Source organism: Rhinopithecus roxellana, chromosome 15 (genome assembly GCF_007565055.1).
Source record: "Rhinopithecus roxellana isolate Shanxi Qingling chromosome 15, ASM756505v1, whole genome shotgun sequence".
Taxonomy (NCBI): domain Eukaryota; kingdom Metazoa; phylum Chordata; class Mammalia; order Primates; family Cercopithecidae; genus Rhinopithecus; species Rhinopithecus roxellana.
The window spans coordinates 109153891-109166202 of NC_044563.1; the positions used below are offsets into that span (position 1 = coordinate 109153891).

The 12312-nt window shown below is 41.9% G+C and overlaps 1 protein-coding gene across 2 annotated transcripts in view; it reads left to right on the forward strand.

The window, feature by feature from the left end:
- SLC1A2 (solute carrier family 1 member 2) overlaps positions 1–12312 on the forward strand; it is a 106194-nt gene that overhangs the window by 87702 nt on the left and 6180 nt on the right. The gene's annotated exons all lie outside the window — the stretch shown is intronic.

Sequence of the window (12312 nt, forward strand, 5' to 3'; positions counted from 1 at the left end):
GTGATAATTAGGGTCCTCCCACATGAGAAGAAAGATGAAGGAAGCCATTTAAGTTCTGCTGGCTTTCCCTGTGACTTGTTGCTTACTTGAAACTCTTGACTCTTTGCCTGTCAAGTCTTTTCAATGCGTGTTGTCATTGAGGGTCCCTTGCCTGCTGCAACAATATCACCTCACTTTTTTCTTGGGCTTATTTCCAAGGCTTTAAACCACCATTAGAGATTCATCTTTTTTAAAAATGTTATTATAGAGGCTGCCCCCTTTATAATACAAATGCCTTTGAGTGGAAAAAATGCACTAATATGATCAGGAATGAGGAAAAGGGGCTGATATTTGGTGGGTACTGCAATATCTTTACATCTGTCTCCATTTAATCATTAAGGTGCCCTATGATGTATTTCCAGATGAGAAAACTGGGAATCAGAAGGGTTGAGTGTTTTACCTGATCCACAGCAGAGCTTGTATAGCCAGGTCAGGGCACTTCACCCAACTCCACACAGCCTCCTAATTTGTACTAAGCAGTTCTAGCAGTGGGGAGGAGGAACAGAGAGGCCCAGAGTTGGGAAAGTTGGAGAAGACACACTTATTAGGGCCTCCTATTGGGCTATGGTTTGAATATTTGTCCAGTCCAAAACTCATGTTGACATTTAATTGCCATTGTAGTAATATTAAGAGGTAGGACCTTTAAAAGGTGATTACGTCATGAAGGCTTCACCCTCATGAGTGGGGATGGTGCATTATAAAAGGGCAAGTTCAGCCCCTTCTTGCCCTCTCTTTGCCTTTCTGCCTTCTGCTATGTCATCATGCAGAAAGAAGGCCCTTGCCAGATGCCAGTGTCTTGATCTTGGACTTCCCAACCTCCAGAACTCTGAGGAAATAAATTTCTGTTCTTCACAAATTACCCAATCTCAAGTATTTTGTTATAGCAGCACAGACTAAGGCACACCTGAATCTGCATGCTAACCAGAGAAATATTTTTGACCTATTTTTTTCTTCTCTCAGCATGAAAATAACAAATAGACTCAATGAGGACAAATGGGGTACAATCAAGGTCTTAGCCACTCTTAGAATTCAAGTCCTCCAGCCCCAGTGGGTCTGCCATTGTGGGCCCTGTTCCTTCTTGGCAGTCATTTGTTCTCAAGCCTGTTGGATGCGAGTCACTTCATGAAACATTCAAAACCCTGCCTACTTCTGACCTAAATGTTAGCAAATGAAATAGGAGGGCCAGATCCTCCCAGATCACCCCACGCAGGTGCTCACATGCTTACACTTGCAAAGGAAAGCAGAGCGTCCTAACTCCAGGCTGAAGTGTGTCAGCAGGAGGGAGTTGGCTGAATTTAAAAAAAAAAAAAAAAAAGGATGATACATTTGGATTAACTATATTGATGAAATCAAGTAAGAGAAAACCCTATCCTTGGCTGGAGATGGGAAGAAAGGAGCAAATGAAGAGCTGTTATCCAGTTCTAGGGCTCTGATCTCAAATGGAGGGAGGAGTGTGATGAAGGGAAAGAGAGTCTAAGAGGCAGGAGCCCTGGGTCTGAGAGCTCTGCACTTACTATCCATAGGACCTTGGACAAGTGACTTTCTGAGCCTCAGCTACATTATGTGTTAAATGGAGCAATAACCTATCAGGCTGGAAGCAAGAGTCTAGGTTCAATGCCTTTGAGTGCTCTTCTAGTTTTAAGACCTAGAGTAGAATTCTGCTGGGGATGAATGTTTGTATACAAATAAACATGAGCATTCCTTTTAAGAGGAAAAGAAAAAGGAAGGGTAGAGGATCCTGGGAAAATGTGTGTAGCTGTTTGCAGCTAGGTCGGATCTGCTTTGAATTAGTAATGGTGACACATTCTTTCTCACCAGCAAGAGGAGTTCTGGAAACTAGCTCCTGGTTATGGGCTCTGTGACTGTTGGGTGCTCATTAGTGTGTAAGTGGTGGTGGGGGCTAAGATGAGATGGGGTGCAACTGGCCATTCCCTAGATAAGTAGCCTGTGGAGGAAAAGCAGACAAAAACAAAAGAGGGAATTTTCTTTCTCTTTAGCCAAAGTTTGTAAGCTTTCATAACTAGCAATTTTTCCATTTAAAACCAAACAAAGCCTACAGTGACATTTAGTGTGTCACAGTGTTTGCCAACTGCTGGAGACCAGCCAGCCTCGTTACTGCCCTTTAAGCCCTGGATGGTTTTCAACAGGCAGGCTTAGCTGCTCTGTAAATGTCATGGTGAAAACCAAGATTCTGGAGTTCTGAAGAATGCCGAGTCCCAGAGCACCGGATGGGTGGGACTGTTTAAAACTAGAACCTTTCCCTGGGTCCAAGAAGCCCTTTGTGTCAGGAGCCCTTGGCAGATATTTATAAGAGACCTTGCTGACACCCCAATGTCTCTGACAGAGACAGGATGGAGTGATAAATGGGAGCCAATACCAGGAAGAGGTAATAAATAACTGGGTCTGGCTACAGGTAGAAAAAGGAAAATCAAAATAAAGTGAAATCCAAGTGGACCTGTGGCCCAGTTCTCATGTAAGACTCTGCTGGTGAGATCTTTTCTGGGCTCACATGTGCTAATTGGGGAATATAGTTGAGATGGCACTTAGAAGGAAGACCTCAAAGAGCCTCCACCCTCTAGGAGTGCTCTGAAGCTCCTCCCATTGGCATTCCTCTCTGGAGAGAATAGAGCATTCGTTCTCAAACTTGAGCATGCACCAAAATCTCCCAGAGATTTATCTGAGGTGGGGCTGGAGAACTGGCATTTCTAACAAGTTCCCAGGTGATTCTGTTGGTGCAATCTCCAGGGAATCTCCCTTCCAGAAGCAATGAACTAGAGACAGGGAAGGAAAATAGGAGTTTCTGATTGTGGGGATATGAGCACCTCTACTTTTTTTTTGAGTAACGGTTGACAGTTCATGCATCCATTCAAAAAAGTAGATTGAAAGGATGCAGGATGCAAATAGCCAATACTTAGTGAGTGTCCCTTAAGTGTTAGACATTGTTCTAAGCACTTTACATGGGCTCGTTTAAAAGTCACAGCAGATTATGAAGCAGCTAATAGTATTATCACTGTCTTACAGTTGAGAAAACAGGTTCAGAGAGAAGTAACTTATCCCAGTTTAGTGGATATTAACTGGCTGACTTGGGGTTCAAACCCAGATGATCTAGATATCCTTGGGTGTTCAGGCGAGCTCATCCGAGTTCTGCTGTTTTAAAAATTTAAGACACACACATGTATGCACGCGCACACACACACACACACTTAACTGACTGACTTACCCTCCACTCGTGGCTGGTGGAAAACAAAACTAATTCCCACATTAATCTTTTCTTTGAAGATTTTAGGGGCTTATGTCTGTCTTAGTCTTTTGCTTTGATTTCCCACTTCCACTGAATTCTCTTTTGTACACCTTATCTCCAGTCTACATCAACGTCACCAAGGAATGTGGCCCCTTTTCCACTAAGTCCTTTTCTCTCTCGCCAAAGTGTCTCTGACTTGAGGCAGCATAATTGCAGATCAAGGCGGGATGGGGCAGGGCTGTAGTTCTGTGCAGCAAAATCATTTTTAATATATCACAAAATAAATGCGTGTTCATAGAAAAGGGAAGGACAAAGTTCAAAAGAGTAATAAAATGAAAAAGAAGTCATCTCCCCTTCGCCTACTGTTGAATCTCAAGTGTTATTTCACTGTTAATAATTTCAGGTAGGACAGAAATAAAACAAAAATGTAATGTTAGGCATCTCCTTTTTAAAAAAATCTTTTAGTATTCCCCACTGCTGGGAATTTCCCCCTGGGCCTCCTTGTTCTCCATCTTTGAATCTTTCCCTGGCTCTCTGGACACCCCTCTCCTTTTCACCTGTAAAGTAATCTGAGCTCTCTGTGCCTCTCTCCTCATCCTTTTAGATCATGGCCTGCACTCTGACTTTTTACCACCAAAATATCCAACCAGATGTTTTACTAAACAAAAACCAATTGTGTCTCTAGAGCTAATCTGCTTTCAAGTCTTAAACTCACAATCCATCCTGGTCCTGCCCCTTCCACATACCAGCCTCCCCATTCTCCCCTGCCCAGCCCATGCCATAAGTAAATGAGACATAGTCTCAGTCCTCAGGAGCTTATAGTCTAGTAATGTGGTCAAGAAATCCCAATGGAGCATGCTAGGTGCAAAAAGAAATGGATAAGATGTAGTGGAGGAATAGAAGAGAGAATGCTCTGATCCTGTTTTCACTTGGACTAAAAATGGTAATATAAGGAGAAGCTTCTTCTGGGTCATATAAGCCTTTTATATAAAAGAGCCTTGGTGGAGGACCTCTTGGTTGACAAGCACTCGATACATGTTAGCAGTTATTATCTTCTCAACATGCTTGCAGGTGAGTATCACTCTCCATATGTGATCAGTGAGAAAGCTGAGCAGGACAGGCTAAGAAATCTTTTCTGTTGGAGCTGGGATTGTTATCCAGGCTGGAATCCGGACTTCACGCTCTTAGCCAATGCTTACATGGATCTCCTTTTCTTCCCTAACCCCATGTGACTTTAGCCCTTTAATGCCCAGAGCTGTGCCAGCCTTCCTCAGGTTTGGGGCCTCCAGTGACCCCTCTGCCACACCCTGCCCCTAAAGACAGTCTCTTGGCACCATGCATCCTGAGAGGCAGGTGCTATGTTTTGTTTCTATCAATATTAAGTTGAACCATATGAAATTGCCAATATTTGACCTTTTTATATTGAAATAAATGGCAATTTCATATGGTTCAATCCAATGCAAGACACCAGACGAATTGTGGGTGACCCAGCTCCCTCAGCCCTGTTCTTCTCTGTGAACCAGGATTTCCAGATGATTTCACATTTCCCTGCTAGAGGATTTAGACTGAGAGATGAAGATGAGACAGAGTACCTTGATACTTGTTTTTCTTCCAGTGAACCAGACCCAGTGACTCAGTGTGAAATAACTCAGTCAAGCCCCTCTCTCATTTTTGGTTCCTGGTGACCTCTAAAGCATAGCCGTGTCATCTGTAGAAAACCCACGAAATGGGCCAGGCGCAGTGGCTCACGTCTGTAATCCCAGCACTTTGAGAGGCTGAGGTGGGTGGATCACGAGGTCAGGAGTTCAAGACCAGCCTGGCCAACATGGTGAAACCCTGTCTCTACCAAAAATACAAAAATTAGCTGGGCATGGTGGCGCATGCCTGTAATCCCAGCTACTCCAGAGGCTAAGGCAGGAGAATTGCTTGAACCAGGATGCGGGAGGTGTGGTGGCAGTGAGCCAAGATCACACCACTGCACTCCAACCTGCAATACAGAGTGAGACTTCATCTCAAAAAAAAAAAAGAAAGAAAGAAAACCCATGAAATGCAAGATCAGCTTTCATCTTCATCCCCTTCTTTCAGTCCTGACACACAGCCTCTAGACCCAAAGATGGCGTCACACACTCTAAAAGTTGTTTTTTATCAAGCCTTAAAGCTCCTGAGGTCAACACGAAAGACAGGGTTTCCTGAGTGGTCAGGGATGACTGTGAGAGAAAATGAAACTCTTTGCCTGTGGAGAAACTTTCCACACATGAACCGCAAACTCCCATGTCCTGCTTTGGGCCCGAGTTAAACTTCCCCAGAGTTGGTCAGACATTCCCCTGGCAGCCTCAAGGGTGTTCTGCCTTGCAGCATTTTCAGAAAGGAAGACCCATGTAGAGCAGCCATGACCTACCTCCTGGCTGGGCGTCCTGGAAATCTTCCCAGAATGCCTGTGGCAGAGAAACCTGGCATGAGAGGGTTCTGTATTCTAGTTTAATCCAAATTAACAGCTTTCTGTTTAACAGAACCCCTTTAACGTCCTGCCTTCTCACTTAGAAATCTATCTTCACAACCTTGCCTTTTACTCCTTCCCTTCTGTATTGATGGAATACAGTCCCTCCACCAAAGGAAATGGCCTTTATCTGCACTCTGGATTTCCGTCCTCTCTGATCTCTCTAGGAACCTAACTTCATCAATTATTCCCCCTTCTATGTATCTTCAGTTACTTCTCCACCAACATCTTCTCTTTTTGATTTAAACATGTTCAAATATTCTACCTCTTAAATTAAAAATTTGATCTCCTTTCCATTTCCATCTGCCATTTCCTCTCCTTCCTTTCTTATCAATCATCTTGAATAAGCTGATTATACATAATGTCTCCATTTCTTCACCTCACATTCAATTTTTCACCTGTAGTAAGCTGGCTTCTATCACTACCTCTGTATTGAAACTGCTCTTGCCAGGCCAATAGTGACCTCTTGGTTGTTAAAACCAAAATAGCTTTTTTATCTTTATTATTATTATTACTATTTTGACGGAGTCTTGCTCTGTTGCCCAGGCTGGAGTGCAGTAGCGCTATCGGCCCTCACTGTAACCTTCATCTCCTGGGTGGAAACGATTCTCCCGCCTCAGCCTCCAGAGCAGCTGGGATTACAGGTGCACGCTACCATGCCTGGCTAATTTTTTGCATTTTTAGTAGAGACGGGGTTTCGCCAGGCTGGTCTCAAATACCTGACCTCATGATCCGCCCACCTCAGCCTCCCAAAGAACCTTCTTACCCTCATCTCACCTGATCCCTAGATAATAATTAGCATTGTTTGCCACACCCTTATTTTGGAAGCATACTTCCATTTACTTATGAAATGCCACTCTTCTAGTTTCCTTTCACTTTTGCAGGCTCTTATCTTTCCCATTCATTAAATGTTGGTTGACCTTAGTGTTCCAGCCTAGACTGTCTGCTTTTTTCACTCTGCATTCTCTCCAAGGATTAACTAAGCACCTCTGTGGCATCCTCAGCCATCCCTATGTGATGAATCCTATTATCACCTGCATCTCAGATGTGTCTCCTGACTGTCAGTCCATATTACCAGCCATCTCTGGGGCATCTGCTCATAACTGAGTCATATGCTTCACCCTCAACATGTCCAAACCAAAGCCAGAATCTTTTCCACTCCAACTCATCATACTCCCTACATATGCTTACATTGTCTACTGGTTGCCCAAACCAGAAACCTGAGAGGAATCTTTGACTCTGTTTTACTCCCTGTAACCAGTCTTCAAGTCCTGTAATTCTGTCTCCTGAGTCTTGCTCAAATCCATCTTTTTCCAAATCCACCATATCCTCACTAACTGGATTTCACTCTTTCAGGCTTATCTTTTTTTAGTTTGTTCTTCACAATGGAACAAACATGATCTTTTCTTTCAATGGTTCTTCATTACACTTGGGATAAAGACTAACCCCTGAACTTGACTGATAAGGCCATACATGATTTGGTTAATTCGTATTTTCTGCGTCTCTCACTATACTTGTTAGCCATCCTGAATTCATCTAAGTGTTCCTACCTCTTAGATTTCCTGCAGTATTATTTCTTTCCTCTCTCTAGCTCATTTTCTTGGACTTATCCTTAGGGCCAACTCAAGATATTTCTACTTAAAGCTTTTATTATGACCCGAGTGTGATAGTGTTCTACCTACATGACCCTGTAGCACTCTGTACTCATTTCTTTTTGAACATTTATCTCACTCTAGTGGAGGAGATAGACAAATAAACAGTACGTGGGTTCTTGGGGAAAAGGGAGTTTAGGAAGGATTTTTGCTGCCTAGGCAATTGGCATAGTGCCCTTACACACTGTAAGAAGCTTATTAAACATCTGTTGAATAAATAAATTCACTAACAAAGAACTCAAAGTATTAGAGTTGATGTTTTCTTCTTCTTTCTACTTGGCTATTAACATGTGTAAGAAAAGGAACATTTTCATGCTCATGTATGCCTGTAACCTACAATGAGTACTTAAAGCATGTCTAGTATTTTTCTTATTCCACTTAATACAACCTCCTGTGAGGCTGGTATTAGCCTCATTCCCTATTTCATGCTGAGGTGAAAAGTGATTTCCTCAAGTGGGAATCAGAAGACTTGGGTTAGTGTTCTCACCCAAGGTCCAGGGTCCTTTGCATCTTGATTTTCCATCAAAAGAATAAAAGCATCAATCTGCTTTTATTGTTTTTAAAAAATTCATTCATTCATTCATTCATTCATTTTTGAGACAGAGTCTTGCTCTGTTGCCCAGGCTGGAGTGAGGTGGCACAATCTTGACTCACTGCAGCCTCCGCCTCCCAGGCCGAAACGATTCTCCTGCCTCACCCTCCCAAGTAGCTGGGATTACAGGCATGCACCACCACGCCTGGCTAATTTTCGTATTTTTAGTACAGACTGGGTTTAGTAGAGACCGGGCTGGTCTTGCACTTCTGACCTCAAGTAATCCACCCACCTCAGCCTCCCAAAGTGCTGGGATTACAGGCATGAGCCACTGCATCCAGCCAGTCTGCTTTTATCCTGTACAACTCTGTCTTGCATCCATTCCTGTCCTAATGGCTATTTCATTGGTCAGAGTTCTTTTTCAGATGCAGGGAGATCTGATGGCATGGAAGAGATGTGGTGGTAAAAAGAAAAAATGTGGGGAAAACTTACTCAGAAATCCTATTCCAAAAACTTGGCTACTTCAGTGGCTGCTTCTGGAGAGCAAGGATTTGGTGTCAAGGGTTGAAGAAGCAGTCATTTGTAAACTTATGTCAACCACTTGAGTGGAAATGGATTTGTTAAACTGGAAAAGTCGTTAACCCTTTAGCATAGTATTTTGTGCTTTTGTTCAAAACATGGTGTGTGTGAGTGAAGTTATCCCCCAAAAGGGTAGGACCCAGCACATAATGAGTGTCAACTATGGGCTAGGAACTGAATTTGTCTTCCCCAAATTCTATAAAGTATTAATAGTTATTCTGGCTACATGAGAAAAATTATGGTTGAGCAAGTGTCTTAGTCCATTCAGACTGCGTAACAAAATACTATAGACCAGGTGGCTTATAAACAACAAAAATTTATTTCTTACAGTTCTGTGGAGGCTTGGAAGTTCAAGATCAAGGCACTGGCAGATTCTGTGTCTGGTGAGGGTCTGCTTCCTCATAGATAGCTATCTTTTCACTCTAGCCTCACATGGTAGAAAGGCCAACAAGTCTTTGTTGGGCCTCTTTTCTGAGGCCACCGATCCCATTCATGAAGGCTTCACCCATGTGACCTCATCACCTCCCAATGGTCCCATCTCCAGATACAATCACCTTGGAGATTAGGTTTCATCATATGAATGTTGGGGGATGCAAGCATTCAGATCACAGCAGTAAGTCATCCAGATTGCACAGTTAGTAAGTGGCTGAGCTAGATTCAAAACCAGGGCTGTGTGGTTCCAGGGTGCTTCTCAACATGTGGCAGATGCTGGATTCCGGAATAATACTGCTTGTATTCACACTTGCTTTATGACTTTACTAGGATGTGAGACTTTGGGAAGCCACTAATCTATCCAGGCCTTAGTTCTGTCATCTAGTAAATATGAATAATAATCCCTCTTCAGAGTTATAGTGAGGGTTAAATAAGGTAGTATCTATAAAGTATATTCTTTTTTTTTTTTTTTTTAAGGCAGAGTCTCACTCTTGCACAGGCTGGAGTGTAGTGGCATCATCTCGGCTCACTGCAACCTCTGCCTCCCAGGTTCAAGCAATTCTCCCGTCTTAGCCTCCTGAGTATCTGGGATTATAGGCACACACCATCATGCCCGGCTAATTCCGTACTTTTCATACTGTATTGTTAACCAGGCTTGTCTCAAATGCCTGATCTCAGGTGATCCACCCGCCTCGGCCTCCCAAAGTGCTGTGATTACAGGCATGAACCACCATGCCCAGCCTATAAAGAATATTCTTACACATAGTAAGTGTGATATAAATTTAATTGTCATCATCGTTATCACCACCACCACCACCATTACCTTTGGTCTCTTTCTTTGCCAATAATGCAAATTATTCTGGGCTATGAGATCAATGGGTACTCAGAGTATTGCTCTGGAAGACCTTAGCATTCTTTGAAATTTTGCAGTTGGTCAAAGGTATTGGATATGTAAACTAAAAAGTATGTGAGTCAGGTCTCAATCAATTTAGAAGCTTATTTTTCCAAGGTTAAAGACATGCCCAGAAGAAAAAAACATGGAATCACAGAAACAGTCTGTAGCCGGTACTTTTCTCCAAAGATGATTTTGAGGGCTTCCATATTTAAAAGGACAATGCAGTCTGGAGGGAAAATAGGGAGAGTTTGGTCATTTTACTGATTCCACATGTTGCCAGGGAAAAGAAGCTGGTAGGGGAATAGACAATGAGGTATTTGTCTTGTGCTCAGTAAATCGGCACTTCACGTAAGATAAGGTGAACATAGAGTAGCTACCTGTGGAGATATTTAACTATTAGCTATCTGCTTAGGACCAGAAGGAAAGACAGTTTCTTGCATGATTCAACTTTTGGCTTTTTCTTTTTTGTTTTCCATTTGACATAGTAAATTGGGGGCTGGAGTTTTTACTTTCCTTTCACAGATATATGACTCAGGATACATTCCAAAAGGGACTGAAAGTATAGTGGAGTAGCTCCAAAGTAGACCACAACCATATAATGGACAAATAGGCCAGCTAGTTAGTTGGGAGTGTTGCCATAGGAATTGTGCTATAAATAGGGTTAATGTTTTCAGGGGGTGATAGTAACTTAACTAGCCATATTTGGATGGAGCTACCTAGAAGTTGCCACAAATACATTTGAATTGACTTGATACAATTTATAATAATATTAAAATCATACATCATAGATTAAATATTTTTTTGAGTTCTTATTAAATGTCCAGAAGCATGTAAGCACTTTGTTACCTTATTTAATGTTCACAACAACCTTCTGTATTGGAGATTTTTATTATATTCATTTTATGAATGAGGCAACTAAGGCTCTCAAATATGATCAGGGTTGTCACACAGGCAAGGGACAAATTGGCATTCAAATCCAAATCAGGCTGCCTCTAAAGTCCGTGCTTTTTCTTAACTACTGTCATGTATTCCTTCCTAAAACCCACATACTGGGACTTCTTAGCTATCTATTCCAAGTGCCCAATTTTGTGGATGACCTCAAGACCCGGTCTTCATTCAGATGTAGACCCGATCACCCTGAGGCAGATTCTCCAAAGCAGAAGAGGCGCAAGAGCATTCTCAGATGGAGAGATGCCCACAAGAGTTTAAACTCCAGCTCTGATCACATTTTTTTCCACATTTTCTTCTTAGTTGAAATCAGAAAGACGACCAGCTTATACTTTGCAAACAACTGGCCTTGCAAGGGAGCCAGGCCTGACTCTTCCTAGTGCAGCTTCCTTATTATTCTCTAATAAGAAATAGATTTAATAATAGCAACTAGAATTTATTTAGAGTTTGTTCCAAGAACAAGTTAAAGTTTCCACTTTGCCTGGAACTAATATTATTTGAATTGAAAGCTAGAATGTCCTGGACTAAGACTGTCTGAGCAGCATCTTTATGTAAACTCCTTCATTTTAATTTTGTTAAACATTTTTTGTAGTTTTTCAGCATCCTTTTAAGACTTTGAATATCTGGTAAACATGGCCAAAAGGATTCTTCACACTGATTTGACTTGAACTTATGGATGAGAGGAGAAAACTTACTCTTAATAATTTAATTAGCTTTCCTGGCACTGAATTTCTAAGAGAGAGAGTTATCAACCATTCTTTTTTCAAGTTAAAACTTGCAACACAAGAGTTGGAGAAGGATTTTCTTAATATTTCCTGATTCCAGAAACACTCTGGAAGATTTAATTTTTTTTTTTAGGTTAATAGAGCAAGATAAAGTATTTTGTTTTTTTCAGGACGAGTAGTCAGTCATAACACATATTGGTCAATGAGAAAATTATGGCTGGATTTCTTATCTAACAGCTGTGTCTGTGTGTGAGGGAAGTGGGTGCAGGGAGAAAGGAAGGCTTAGTTCCCATTCTTACAAAAACAATGACTTTTCTACTATGAGAAAGTTCACAGATGGTTAGTTTTTCCAGTAAAACTAATAAGTAACATAAGCAGAGATAGTGTAGAGTCTTCAAAAACAGAACAGTTTAAATCAGGAGTGGTTGCTGCACTCAGCTAGGTGTGTCTGGAGCCTGTGTACTAATTCTGATTTAGACACATTATTTTTCTTTAATCCTTTCTTTCCTCCTCCTCCTCCTCCTTTTCCTTTGCTACTGGTTATTGGTGTTTACCATTTGCCAGACATTTTACCAAGCACTTTACATGTAATATCTCACTGAATTTTCACACAGTCTATGAGAGAAGTATAAGCATCATCTCCAACTGACAAACAAGGAAGTCAAGGCTCATGAAGGTTAAGTAACTTGCCCCAAATCAAGCAGAGGAAAAAGGTAGAGCCAGAACTCAACCCTACGTCTCTCTGACTCTAGACCTTGACCTTTCAACTACC